We start from the raw sequence: 4,177 nt of genomic DNA, 5'->3' as shown, positions 1-4,177 counted from the left end.
TGATTGTTCGATCAACGTATCTCCCAAACAGCTCGGTGGAATTGGGATTTCTTGGCTTAGAATGATGCTAGGAACATCCTCTACAAACTCCACAGAACAAATCCTAGCAATCGGGCTCAAGCCGAAAAGCCCCAAATTGTTGGACTGCCCTGTGCCTCAACCAAAAGTAGTCCACCGGATCCATTGGGTCTATTTTCAGTGGCATATTTTCGGTGGACTTGGAACCTTATGTGCTCTTTGTCACCTCCACCAAAAATAGGTTTGATATTTTTGGTGGTTGTTTCCAGTGACAGTATTGTCACTTAGGGACAATGTTTGTACATTTTTGGGGGGTGACCTGTGTGGGTCCCTCATGATGTTTTCGATGCATACTGATGTACGATCCTCTTGTGTCTAGGATAGTGACACACACATGCCCCAAACTAGAATTGAATTGATCGATCAGTGGCCGTACTTGAACCCAAACACGTCTGATCATAAAACAGGTGAGGAAGGACTGTGTTTATTTTTTTTAAATGTTTATTAATTTTTTTATTGCTCTCATACTTAGAATTATATGTTTAATTGAAATTTTCATTTTACGATCATGATCTGAATTGTATACAAATGTATGATAGGATCCGGTGTGGCCGAGGTGGTACTGGTACTGTGATTTCCATGTGTTTGGATGGGTGTGTGTGAGATGGAATCTAGCGTGGCCGAGGTGGTACCGATGCTGTGATTGCCATATGTATGTTGCATTTATGCATCGATTATGTGCATTACACTTTGTGGCCAAGGTCTCGTTGGTATCGTGTACCCTGGGACTACATTTGGAAATGGATATGCTTTGTGGTCGAGGTCTTGCTGGTGTTGCATAGTCCATACTCAATTGTTATTGCATGTTAAATTAGGTAAATGGTCTTGGGTTTCACTTTGTGGCCAAGGTCTCTCTGGTATCGTGTACTCGAGACTGTATTTGGAGATGGGTTACGCTTTGTGGCCGAGGTCTTTCCGGTATCGTGTAATCCATACTAACTGTATCATTATGAAGGCATGTAGTATATATATGGTTAGGTATCACTCCCTATGCTATGCACCCTTGCCAACAGGGCTGAGGTGTTGGATAACCCATTGTGGTATGTTTGATGAGCCTTCTTGAAGTGCCACTCCCGCGGTATGATGTGATTGATGCCAGAGGCGGGAACTTGTCCGGCGTGGCCGATGTGTTACCAGTGCCGTGACTGCCAGAAGGGGGTTATCAAGGGTTTTCTGGGTGACCCATGGACGCATACGGGGACCGACAGGCTTCTAATCATGGCTAGGGTTTGTATAGCTGTACAATCGATGTCGTTTCCAAGATGAGGGATACAGCCTAATGCGCCGTAGTAGCATTTACCTGACTTAGTTCGTATTGTTAGGTGGATAATAAATAAATGAAATGCATCACGAGCATTATGGACTATGTGTTTAATTTTTGTAGTCATGCATCATAAATATTGCTCCTATTGACTTGCGTGGATGTGCTTGACCCCACCCCTCATTGAGCGTGTTGAAAAGCTCACCCCACATATCACCCATTTTTAGATGATGATGTAGGTACCGTGGTGCCGATGGTGGGTGATCCAGTATCTTCTGGGTCCGAGTATGGTGTGAGCAACTGATGGATACTAGAAGTGGAGGAGCACGATCTGGACTGTGCTTACGCCGCACCGTGCGATTATACATCATATTATGATACTTTTGGATATAGTTGTGGATTGTATATTTTCTTCAGATTATAGTATATGTCATGGATGAATGTAACAAAATAACTCGGTTATTCCTATTATATTACCCTTAGATGTTTCTCCATTTTATTTATAAATTCCACTACTATACTCTGATTCCGCTGCTTATACTGGTTTGTGATGTGAGATTGTGAAAATTTCAAGGTACTGCTATCAGAGATCCTAGTAGGTTTGTAAGATAGGTACGTGTCTTACTTACACCGCCAGTATTTCTAATGGTAAGTTCAATCTGCCGAGAGTGGGGTGTGACAGCTATGGTATCAGAGCGCGATGCTTTACCTTAACTCATAATCTCAGCCAAACCATGATTTTGGAGAAATTAGGATTAAATAAAAATCTCAAGACAATAATAATAGAAATTTGTACAATTAGGAGACAAGTATAGGTGTTAAAGCCATTTCATTATAATAGAGAATTTGAATACACAGCTTACACCTTTATAAGAAACATAAAGTACTGAAAGCAGGAAATCCTAACTAGCCTAAGTCTAGAAAATTAAACAATTGAAGCAAATGACATAATGTAAAAGTTCAACTAAACCTAAAAACATCAAACTCAAATAAAGACATAAAAAGGGAAATCCTAAAAACTACAGTGGCGAACATGCCACTACTCTTACTGCTGCTGTAGCTGGTTCTATCCTTAGCCCTGAGCCTGGTTAGGACCATGCGTTCTTGGAGGAGGCACCGGGATACCTAGATAGAAGACCGAGATACCCAGATGGAAGATCGGGATAACCAGATGGAAGACCATCGCTTGCATCTGTGCCTCTAGGGAGGCCACTCTATTGTCCATAAGACAATAAGTCCTGTCCATGCTCTCGAGGCGGCCATTTATGCTCCTCATCAGTGACATAGTGGTGTCCAGATGGGCCATAACATCATTGAGACCATAAGGCCTCACACCCTTAGTGCTATGAGATGTAGAAGCTGCCATAGAATCCATAGCCTGGGGATCAGGTGGTGGAGCCCCACCAACCCCAGTAGCTTCGCCTCCTGCACTAACATCACCGGCACCGCCACCCTCTACCTCTATAGGCTGCTGACCCTCTCCTGGGATAGGTGTCGCCTCCATCAGATCTATAGTGATCTTCCTCAGTGAGTCTTGGTTGAAGTCTGTGACCTCTTCACCCAAGCGTGCCTCACCCTCCAAGTCCACCTAAAGCGGCGGAAGATGTCAGTCGATATCCTCCCGTAGCATAGGTTCCCTACTTGACGATCTTGCCCCTTAGACCGAATTACCATGGTCCACATTAGGAGGTAAGGCAGACGTATCTGCACCCCCATGTACACCCAGTATGTCACATAGGCTTGAAGGGTGGATACCTAGTTATAATGTTCGCAAGTGGGGAGGACATTCAGCTGAATCGCATGGTAGACAACCTTTGAAGTAGCAAAATAGTTGACTGAACGGTTCCATCCCTCGGCTTCCTTAGTTAGCATGTCATTGATCTCCTGAAAGGTATCGAGACTCTGAAACTCATATGTAGGAGTCTGAGGTGGCAGTAGACTAGGTCACCGGCATTGCTAACCATCAAAATGTTGGCCAACTGTCCCATGTCGAAGGGGATCTCCACCCCCTTCACATAGGAGGTGATCCGTATCTTTTCGGTGCCCTGGTTCATGCATTCCATATTGGAGTAGAATAGCCTGACCAATATGGGGTAGTAGTATCTATTGGAATGCTGTACCACCCGATCTCCTCAAAGTATTGACAAAGATGGAACACACGGAAGTCGTTGGTCCTCACATAGACTCCTGGGTCGATGTTACAGTGCTCAAATAACTCCCAATGGTCTCGCTCAACCACAGAGAGGAACAGGATTGGGTTGAACTGCTCAGCGGCATCTTGCTCCTCTTGTATAAGAACACATCGGGTACGTACACGATGTCCAAACATTGTTGCAAGATGATTCCAAAGGATTTGGAATGGAAAACCTATTTAAATGGCTAGATGCCAAACTCACAGTGAAGAAAATCATAAAAACTAGGTTACAGAGAGAGAAAACATACCTTGGATGCGAATGCGGCGCCGATTGATCATGAAATAGCATGGGGAAGGTAGGGAATGGGTAGCAAAAGACTCCTTGGTTGTTTTCACACCTTTCTCACAAGAGTAAATAGGGTTTTGTGTGAATAAGCCAAGACCTGAGCCTATTTATGGATGATTTAGTACCACCGGAAATAGCCCTCCGGAAACACTGTGCATGCTTCCGATGTCTGTTTCCGGTGAAGAGAAAAGTCAGATTTTGGCCTCTGTTTTGTCCACCAGAAATACCACTGATATTTTCAGTGGGTTAAACCATATTTCCGGTGGTTTGACTCCCTATTTCTGGTGGACTCATTTGAAAAAATAAATCATGCTATTTTTCAAACCTAAGTTTTTATTTGGTTCCTTTGATGGTGTGC

This window comes from Macadamia integrifolia, chromosome 9 (assembly GCF_013358625.1).
Source record: "Macadamia integrifolia cultivar HAES 741 chromosome 9, SCU_Mint_v3, whole genome shotgun sequence".
In the NCBI taxonomy this organism is placed as follows: Eukaryota; Viridiplantae; Streptophyta; class Magnoliopsida; order Proteales; family Proteaceae; genus Macadamia; species Macadamia integrifolia.
This window is presented reverse-complemented; position numbering follows the sequence as displayed.